The sequence below is a fragment of the Stegastes partitus genome, unplaced genomic scaffold (assembly GCF_000690725.1).
Source record: "Stegastes partitus isolate 25-593 unplaced genomic scaffold, Stegastes_partitus-1.0.2 Scaffold2776, whole genome shotgun sequence".
Classification (NCBI taxonomy): Eukaryota; Metazoa; Chordata; class Actinopteri; family Pomacentridae; genus Stegastes; species Stegastes partitus.
In genome coordinates, this window is record NW_007580507.1 from 1 (window position 1) to 10,863 (window position 10,863).

At 41.3% G+C, this 10,863-nt stretch overlaps 1 long non-coding RNA gene across 1 annotated transcript; it reads right to left on the bottom strand.

Moving 5' to 3' along the window:
* Positions 1-2,817: 2,817 nt before the first annotated feature.
* LOC103375685 (uncharacterized) lies at positions 2,818-3,771 on the bottom strand. The gene is made up of 3 exons (XR_521234.1): positions 3,608-3,771; positions 3,148-3,301; positions 2,818-2,977 (listed from the first exon to the last, which is right to left on the bottom strand). It is a non-coding gene; the product is annotated as an uncharacterized LOC103375685 (long non-coding RNA).
* Positions 3,772-10,863: the final 7,092 nt, after the last annotated feature.

The following is a 10,863-nucleotide window of genomic DNA, read 5'->3' on the forward strand; positions in this document are numbered from 1 at the left end:
ATGGCTATCAAATTAAATGTTTGTGTTCTGTTATACAAGATAAGACTAAAGTAGTGTTTCTGTAATTTAGTTTTGAATAACACTTGAAAGACAATGACAGTAGCCAGGTTTGGTGTTGCTGAGATTCTGACACATACACATGAAGCACAAATCACTGCTGAAAATGAACTGATAGCAGAATCAAAGGAAGGTAAACCAGCTTTAAAGCACCTAAATGGACTGTATTTAACTGAAATAAAAGATGCAATCTGTGTTAAGAAGTATCTGTTTTTTTTTTTTACACAATATTCAAATTAATGTTGCATTTCCACACTTTAAACATTTACTGAAGTGGTTAATGCTCCTCTGAAACCACAACCAGGACAGAAGGGCACAGAAATCCACTCAGTACAAACATGAACCAGGCTGTACCATTACCATCCAGGTAGGGATGGTGTCTACGCCAAGAGCTACTATTAATATATTGACTTTATGTACAACTATTTCCACAATTCTCCCAAAGACGATACAAACACTCACTCCCCACTCTATCTATTCCTACTTAAACTACACAAACAACAAACCAAACAGAACATCTCATTTCCAAGCCCCCCCTTTCCTCAGTCCACTTGGTTTGCTCCAATCAGGCTGATTGAATCCACCAGCTCCTTGTTAACACCATCATGATGGAGCCTCCGGGACAAATGCTGACGTCTTTAAGTCAGGATTCAGATCCAAGACAAGAAAACAACTAATGATAATAAATTCAAATCATGTGTTTGTAAAATAAAAATAAATAAATAGGATCTATGTTTAACAGTAAACACGCTGAACTCAGTTAGTATCTGAGTGTTTGTGTCAGAACATGGAACCTGTTCAGTGAGTTTAGTTTTTGTTTAAACAACGTTTCAGTGACAGTATTTTAAGTTTAAATAAATCTACAACACACTGAAATACAGGCTGTAAAATGCTGGAATATATGTGACCTAGAATTACATCCAAACTGCAGGAAATTCACTATTTCTGTATGTGACTGTTGCTGTTTGATTTTACTTTCTTTTTTTTTGCATAAAATTTATACTTTCTATGTTTGGTTTGATGTCTGTGTTTAGTTTGCTATTTTACAAAAAAATTTGCAAGAAATTAACTATTTTGTTTGTTGATTGATGATTATTTTGCATTTGTTGAGTATTATTTTTATCTCTTGAGTATTACTGTATTCTTAATAAAGCAATGAACATTATTTTTCTATAATCAGTGTATTTCTCAGGCCATTAAAGTATCATATTCAGTAAACCAGTAAAAGAAGTAACTGCCTTTGATGAATCAACACACGAGTAATCGTTAAGCCATTATGAAATGTAATTATTGAAGTTTGCAAGATACAAAGTTCGCAACAAAGGATTATGAAAGAAGATGTTTAGATCCTTTTCTCATAAGGAGAAATGGACGGTTTGGAGTCAGATGAGGACATCAAGGGATGATCATGGGGAGGATTGCTGCCAAAAAGGAAGAGAACTGAGTTGTTATTAACAAAGGAAAAGGTGCAGGACAGGTGGTTCCTGGGAGGATGAAGGAGTGAACCCAAAGGAGTGAACACAGACTGCTGGTTTCGATAGATAAACAACACACGAAGAGGAAACAACAACTGTGATAATTATAGGGGTGATATGGACGTATAAAAGATACAAGCTGGGAGGGTAAGTTAGTCTGACTCTGTCTGATGCCAGGGAGAGTTTGATCCAGAGCTCTGTCATGCAATATTCAGTGTGTGATCAAATTGATTAATTGAGACCGAGCTGAATCTTGTCTCATCTTTAAAAACGAACACGCGGAGAAAAGACAGTTTCTCCAACACATTACATTAACTTTTTGTTTTTGTTTGTTTTTTTTCTTTTTTACTTTTCCACGAAATTCGCTCCTGTTTGTTAATTGTTCGATGTTTGTGTCGTAAATTGACGTAGTTTTGTTTGTTTTCTGGGTTTTTGGCAGCAAATTGGCTGCTTTGTTTCACTTTGTTCTGTTTTTCCGACAGCAACATGACTTTTGTTTTAATTTTTTTGACTTCTTTGTTTGTTTTTATTTGCTTTGGTGTAGCAGGAAATTGACTATTTTCTATTTGCTTTTTCTGTGTTCTTCTTCACTCTTCATTCAGTGTGTTTTTCCTGCATAATGAATCATTTTGGTTTGTTTGAGTTTTGCAGTAAGTGGACGCTTTGGTTTTATTTTTTTCCGGTAAATCAACTCTTTTGTTTGTTATTTTGCAGTAAATGGATTCTGGGGGTTTCATTTGTTTGTTTTACAAAATTAACAACATTTTATTTGCTATTTGTTGTCTTGCAGTAATTTTGTTGATGCTTTTTTGTTGTTTCCCCCTAAAATGGATTCTTTTGTTTCTTTGTGACTCTTTTGCATACAGTTAACATCTTTTTTTATTCTTTGAAGTCATTTGTTTTGCAGTCATTTCACTCAGTCTTATTTTGTTGTTTGTTTTTTGTTGTTTTACAGTGAATTGACTCTTTGTTTGCTTTTGGCAGTAAATCAGTAGATTATTTGCTGTTTTGTAATAAATCTTTTTTGTTGTTTCGGCAGTAAGTTAAGTCCATTTGGTTGTTTTTCAATTGTTGTTTTAAAGAAAATTTTTAATAAATCTAAACAATGTTTTTAAAATTAGGACAGGTTACTCCACACATGTTTTACATGCAAACAGGAGAGAGAGAAAAAAAGTGCATTTACTTTTTAAAATCTGTACTTCAGGTCACAGAGTTGCTTCACATGTGTGAGTAAGATGATGCACCTCAATAAATGATGTTGAATTTAGCATCTCCATGTCCTCACTCAGCACACTGGACTATTTCCATGCAGGGAACAAGTACAGCCTCCTGTTGTGCGCTGATAGCCAAGCTGAGGCCGGTGGTCCATGCTGAGGCCCTGCGGTGGGGGTCAGAGGTCGAGGAGAGTCTGTGAGTCCGTCACTGCAACGCTGGTCTGTTAGAGCCTGAAAGAAAGTAAATGAGACAGAAAGAAACAAAGACTAAATCAAACACTGTTAGAATGAAGAGCTACAAAAAAGTGTAAGTGTCAGTAAAACGCAGCACTGTCACTGCAAATTGTTAATTGGTTGGAGATCAGCTGCAGTGCTGAATGATCAGAGTTTGTGAAACTCACCGTCAGGCTGCAGAGCTTCTTCCTCCAGGTCTTCTTCTCTTGTTCTAAAAATTCTGTACATTTCATTCTGTAGCATCGACTTTCATTTGTGTCCCGGTGGTTCAAGTTGTGGCTCCTGATCTCATTTTGTCCTCCTCCTCCTCGGTCCACCTCACTGTCAACGAAAGAAACAGAGAAAACAGAGTTTTGTTACATGTCTGCTCTTAAATCAAATCAGAGTGATTATTGAGCTAAAACAAATGTGTTTATGATGTTGTGGGCTGTTTACTGATAAAAACAAAACAAAATGGACTCTAATGGAGCAGAGACACAGTTAGCAGAAGGTACGAGGACAGACGGAGGAGAAGTTCAGCTATTTCATCCAGAAATATATCTAAAGTTTAACTCTTTTAAAACCTGTGATCATTAGATCACATCAACTCCACTATGCTGCAGTGCAGAGACAACTGATTCAGCTCACCTGGATCCACAGTGTCCTGCAGCCTGGATCTGAATCCACTGTGCAGCCACAACAAAACCCAACACATCAGCATCAGCTGGACTTCATCCACCTCAATCCAAACACAGAGGTGCCACCTGGTGGTCGGAGGCGTGAGTTACAACACACAAAATGACTCCTGCAACTTCCTCATCTCATCACATGTTCACTGATAAAGATTCTTTTAACAGCCCATAATTATTGTATTAAGACAACAGAAGATGAATTCTAACAAGAATAACTCAAAGCACATGGAGATGTAACAGGAGACACCTGAGGTTTCTATGTTTGAATGCGATGCAGAGAAAAACTGGAAGAATTTCTTCACACAAGTCAGAGCTTTGCAGTGACTTCAGTTCAGTCTCTCACTCTAAAAATTTTAACACCTATAGAATCTAATCTTGTGCTTTTCTCTGCTGTCCCAGGCTGTGATTGATTGAAGCTCCAACCCATTCTTCACACTTGTATCTTCAGAAATGCCCTTATGATTATTATAGCACTGACCACTTTAATAAATTAAGTGCATGAACTGAAAGCCAGAAAGAGGATTCTGACTGAAGGCATCCTCCTGTTAAAAATCTGCCCAGGCTGAACCATCTCCTCCTCGGGACCAGGTCCGTCACTGACAATGTCCCGAAGAGAGAAGGCTCCGGATTCACCTGTGCTCTGATTGAACAGGTACTCCAGCCCAAGCAGCTTGTTGAAGGATACAGCAGCAGGGGCCCTGAAGTTGTCCTCCACAGACTCTCCAAACAGCTGCTGACAGCGGGCGTTGAGGCGGTCAATTAGTGGTGCCGAGTAGGTCCTGTGATGCCGTCCTTTGCCCCCAAACACGGCATCAGAGCTCCTGTCAGAGTTCCACCGTGCAATGCCACTTATCAGGTAAACCTGATAGGGCCGTGCTGCACAGTGGGGACCTGATCATTACAATAAACAGCATTAGAATAATGACGGGTACTGCTGCAAAGGTTTTAACACATTAACTGAACTGTGCAAAAACAGAGACTACACATGTGCACCTGGAATCATGTTTGGAAGAGCTTTGTGGAATCCTTCCAGGCTGTTGCTTCCACGCAGGCACTTATAGTAGGGCATGTCGACATTGTTAATTGTTGTGGTGTGTGCCACCCTGTACATGTTCATGTCTGGTGGATCCTGGATGCACTCCAGATGCCTCTGTTGTGCTGCCCACATCTCATCAATGGCCTCTGTAAGTAGACATACATACAGTGTGTTATATTTGTTTTGTATGCTACACTATGTGTATCAGTGTTGTATTAACTTTTGCCTTTTACCAGGTGTGTTGAAGAAGCTCACTCCACTCTCGTCCAGTCCTGCAGGACCTTTCAGCTCCTCTATGGCCAGCTGGATGAGCTGGAAAGTTTCCTGAGCCCCGAGTGTGACCCTCCTCACGTGGTGCTTCAGCTGCTCCCTGGAGATGTGGTGCTGGACAATGTCTTTGTCAGAGACAGACTGCAGTATTGCTCGGTCTTTGGCTCTGACAGCCTTAATGATCAACTCCAGGTCTGTGTGGTTGTAGGCCAGCACGGCTCCAGCTAGTGCAGACTTGAAAGCAGCGTACTTGGAGTGTGACTCTGTGCGGATGGCTGCGTCGAACCGGTGGATCCAGTGAAAGACGTCCAGACGCACGACCATCCCACAGTCCACCCAAGGCTGGAACAAAGTCTCCACTGCTGTTGGGCCCTGCACGGCAACATCCACGGTCCACGTAAAGGATTTTGGGGACAGGCTGATTGGCCAGCTGAAACCTTTCCACAACTCCTCTGCACATTGGCCCAGGCTTCTCCGTAGACTCCTCGCAGGTCAGCACAAAGGAAACGATCTGAGAGTACTCGTTCCCAATGCTGGTGAACCACTCTGCTGAGCCTTGTCCCTGCCCAGACAGCTTCTTCATCACCTTAAAAATAATTGTAAAAAGTTTGCACAATGTAATAACCCTTTTAAGATAACAGTTTTTTTAAGAAATCATTTCACAGCAATGTAAACATTTGTTAAATTCAAAACAGAATAAAAGGAATGCAAAAATATGTTTTGAATTGTACATTATGGCATTATGTTTTGATTTGACATACTTTCTTGGTGGAGTCCATTTTCAGCACAGTGCCAGAAGTGGAGAGGATCTGGCTCCGGTAATCCTGCACGTTGTTGGCCTCTGCCAGCAGGAAGGCGTGACGAAGCAACCGTGCAGAGGGAAGCTCTCTTGGAGGAGGTGGGGCCTGGAACGTGTGTCCTAATGAAGAGACGATGCCTCCGGGTTTCACTATAGTCATGAGGAGTGTGGTGTACAGGTCTTCACGGTGCAGGTACTCCTCAACGTGATTCTCCTGTACCTGCCGCCACACTTTGACCATAGTGTTCCCTTCAGTCCGGTCTCTCAGAAGGCGCACAACATTCTTGTCCACACCACGCCTGTAAGTAGAGTCACAATCATTACGTTGAAGTTTACTAGAGTGACGACTTTAAAGCTTGTTAAATGTGCACACGATGTCCAGGATGCTCACTTGCTGGTGAGGATGGCAGGAAACATGGCTTGATGAGCTTCACTAAGTTGACACAAAATAGCTGCATCCCACGCCAACCGCCGACCCATTTTGCCACCTTCTCTGCCCCTGGCTGCCTTTGTGCACGGTCCACAGCACAGCACCTCAGCGATCACCGTGTACCAGTTGGATATATCACAGATGTGACGTACCTGAAATACATGAGGGTGGAAAAAAATCTGATCAAATAAAGGCCAATTGCAGCATATGGTTATCTGTGTTTTCTTGCATGTCGCTCCACATAGTAACAAATATTGAACTGTAATGCAAAGACTGTAATACAGACGAAGTGTTTTTTACCCGGTGATGGTAGCCAGACTTGTAGAGGTGCAGGTTCCATGATCTACCTACGCACTCATCCCCTCGAGGACACTTCAGAGAGTACCTCCACACTCCAACAGGGCGCCACACAAACACGCGGCTCCGGAAAAAAGAGCTGTGGAGTTGGAGGCCCACCTCTGATGTAGCCTGGAGGTTTGGTGGGTAAAACCACATGCGGTCAGACTTCATCACCCGCCGCCTCTTCAGCAGGCCCGTGACGTCCTTGTACATTTGTACAGGGGTGAGCAGCCCTCGCTCTGTGTCCTCTTTTAGCCACGATATGTCGGCAGATGGGATGCCGTTGGGATTTTCCCACAGACGCACCCAACCCTCCAGCTCCACCTGGGACACATTTGACACATACAAAACAACATTTTATTGCACAAAGTCATGTCAAGTTTTTAAACCACCTCTAGACTGATTGCATATAATGTGAATATCACTTACAGGAAAGTCAGGCGATTCCAGTGGAAAATCATGACCCTGGCTTGTGGACGGGGAAACTGTGGGCTGGCCAGTGGACGGGGACTTGTGCTTGTGTTTCTTGTGTTGCTTGTGTTGCTTGTGTTGCTTGTGCTGTTTGTGTTGCTTGTGCTGCTTGTGCACCTTGGGCTGCACAGTGATCTGTGCAGTGGGCTGGACGGCAGGGCGAACAACAGGCTGAACAACAGGCTGGACGGCAGGATCAGGCTGCTTTGATTTGATTGAGTCTGAGAATATACCAAACAAGGCAATTTTGTATTGTTAGCATTTTTTNTGGTGGGTAAAACCACATGCGGTCAGACTTCATCACCCGCCGCCTCTTCAGCAGGCCCGTGACGTCCTTGTACATTTGTACAGGGGTGAGCAGCCCTCGCTCTGTGTCCTCTTTTAGCCACGATATGTCGGCAGATGGGATGCCGTTGGGATTTTCCCACAGACGCACCCAACCCTCCAGCTCCACCTGGGACACATTTGACACATACAAAACAACATTTTATTGCACAAAGTCATGTCAAACTTTTGAACCACCTCTAGACTGATTGCATATAATGTGAATATCACTTACAGGAAAGTCAGGCGATTCCAGTGGAAAATCATGACCCTGGCTTGTGGACAGGGACACTGTTGGCTGGCTGGTGGACTGGGAAACTGTGGGCTGGCCAGTGGACGGGGACTTGTGCTTGTGTTTCTTGTGTTGCTTGTGCTGCTTGTGTTGCTTGTGCTGCTTGTGCACCTTGGGCTGCACAGTGATCTGTGCAGTGGGCTGGACGGCAGGCCGAGCAACAGGCTGAACAACAGGCTGGACGGCAGGATCAGGCTGCTTTGATCTGATTAAGTCTGAGAATATACCAAACAAGGCAATTTTGTATTGTTAGCATTTTTTATTTTCAAAAAAAAAATGTTTGATGGTCAGTTGCTTTGTCTCCTGCTTACCTTCCACAGACTGGCATGGAACTATTAGTTCTGCGTCACCACCAGACCACGGTGGAATATCATATTTGGAGGTGCTTGCCAGAAGTTGCTGAACAACAAATGTATTGTAAATATTTACATTTTATGACATATCAGGTTTTACTTACCAACAGCAAACAAGCAGAATGTGCTACAGTGATTAAAAGATCAATAATGTGAATAACTCTTATTTACTTTGCAGTTGTGCTCTTCTGTGTCACAACACTTACTTGCTCCTTGTCATGAATATACTGTCTGAACCTTTTCATCTGCACGCTGGTGATGTGGGTCACTGGTGTGTGCAACCACCTCCTCACAGAACTGTATGCCTGCTGTATTCCGTCTCTCTGCTCAGTGCTGAACTGCTCTGGTCTGTCCTTTTTGGCGGTGTACTGGCTGTACAGTTCCCACATCTCCTGAAAGGTTTGAATCTCAAACTCTCTCTGACCGTAAATACACCTGTCAACGTTGACCTCGAGGACTGTGGACACTTGTTGGAAGCTCTCTGTGGACTCTGCCAGGTAGTCTTTGACCCACTGATTTCCTATCTCTCCCTTTCTCTGTGGGTTCCTGACCTCTGCTCTGTGCCTGTCCAGTATGCTGTAATCATATTAACAGCTTAGTACAGTCATCATTGCTGCAATTGTGATAATAAGTAAACGAGTCCTAATCACTGAAAACAGGCCTAGATGTGTGAACAAGAGATTTACAGGTAGTCTATTATAGCATGACAATATTATGATGTTTTATATTCTTAGCCTACAATGGTATCAAATAATATATACTTACTACTTCATGTAGCCCACATCATTAGCCACAAGCCAGTGGAATGGCACGTTCATGTATTGCCCAAATGGGACCACCAGATTTCCAAGGCACAGCTGGCGTGAGGGCATGGAGACACCCTCTGCTCATAGGAGCCTCTCAGTGTGAGCCAGGGCTGTTGACGGGTTCAGCAGTTCCTGCAGAGGTTTGGGGAAGGCCATCCGTCTGTCACGATAACACCTTGCCTCCTTAGTTGCCACCAGTAGGGCCTGCTGTCGGTCTGCAGGGGCCCCTGGATTCACTACTTGAATGACTGGGGTCGCCATCTTCATTCTTAGCCGAAGAAACACATTTAGACACAGGAACACCACAGGAACAGCAACATCAGACAGATAGAGTGCTTCATTCATCCCCAGAGGGAATTTACAGTGTTGCAGGAGCATTTCATATTCATGATAAAAATGCAACAATATGCATACAAGTCAGAGAAATCTGAAATTATAGATTCCACACTGATTTTTTAAAAGCTGAAAACCACAATGAGTTGTTTTCTGAAAGCTTGTCATCTATTGTGTAAAACAATCATTTTGAAAGTAACCAAAGCTGGTTAATGTACTGCAGTAGAAAGTAGTTTTCTCTCTGAAAAATAATCAAGTGAAGGTATAAATAAAGAAATAAACAAAATAAAAATAAATACTGCAAGATGCATTTATTATTTCGAAAGAACTGCATGGAACTTTCATTTCAGATACAAAACATGTGAGGAGTGTGGTCAGTATGAGCCTTACTGCAGTAAGTTTTGTATTTTGAATCGTTGCATTGAAGAAGCCAACGGATCGTAGATTGTGGCCAAAGAGAACCACATAGTCAGCAACAATAGTCAGATCAGCAAACCATGACTGAATGGGATAAAGAGGAACAAAATGTGCCAAGAAAATATTCCCTCCACCATTATACAACCAGATTATGAACGTAAATCTGGTGCAAGAAAACAGGAACGATGAACGTCAAGTTTTTAAAAGTTCCTTCAGCTCCTGCCCAAATTTGAAAAGGACCTGACTCCAGACAAAAAGGACGCTGGAATAACTCAACTCCATTTCCAATATTTATTCCAACAGTAGAATAGGTACAGAAGTAGGTTGATAACCTACAATGGCCAAAAAGTACATATGAGACAATGACAATGGCAAGATGAATGACTCTTTAACTAGTTCTTTGTCATTTTTTCTAATGAATTGTTTTAAATTAAATGAACTAAAAAAGTTAGATTATTTTACATTTTACCAAATATTTGCAATCTACTGAAATCATACGATAAATCACGATCATCATTAAACATATTTTAACAAATTATTCTGAACTCAGAATCCATTTTCAAATTGTGTTTTAACTTATCTTTTAATATAATTAATAGCTTTAATCAACTTATGTTTTAATCAACCTATGTTTTTACTGAATAACTTTTAAATCAAATCAAACACTTTTAACCAATTGACTAACTTTAACTTAATACCAAGTGAAACCGATATACCAAACAAAGCACAGCAGTACCCCCAAACAAACAATTAAACCATACATACAACATCAACCCAACAGCAATAATGTAGACAGATGAAATATCACAGGCAACATTGTCCATAATATTTATCATACAAGTGGTAGTGATGGGTAGATGAGGCCTCATGGAGCGTTGTGGCACATGAGCCAGACTGTATTGATACTGTGTCGGTACTGTGTCACTGTGTTGCTCAATAGTGACACCTGCTGGATCTTAAAAATCCTTACAGGCAACCCAGATGACAGGCTCAACTGACATACTGATTTAATGACCTGGAATAGACAGTAAAATAATTCAAGTTGTTGTATTTTATATTGTATTATTTTATATCTTAATTTAGTCTAAAACATATTTGATATCTTTAAAATATACAGTCAATAAATAATGTGAAGGCGTGGCATAACGTGAAAATCAGAGTGAAAGTGTTGTGGATGTGAGGATGCTTATGTACTGGTCTTTGAGGCAAGGAGGGGATTTATATATATATATTTTTAAGTCGACTGCATTTCCATATATATATATATTATTTTTTTCTATGTAATGAGACAAATGGTAACAATTTTTAATTCACTGATCATGAGTTTAACCCTGAAGTTTAA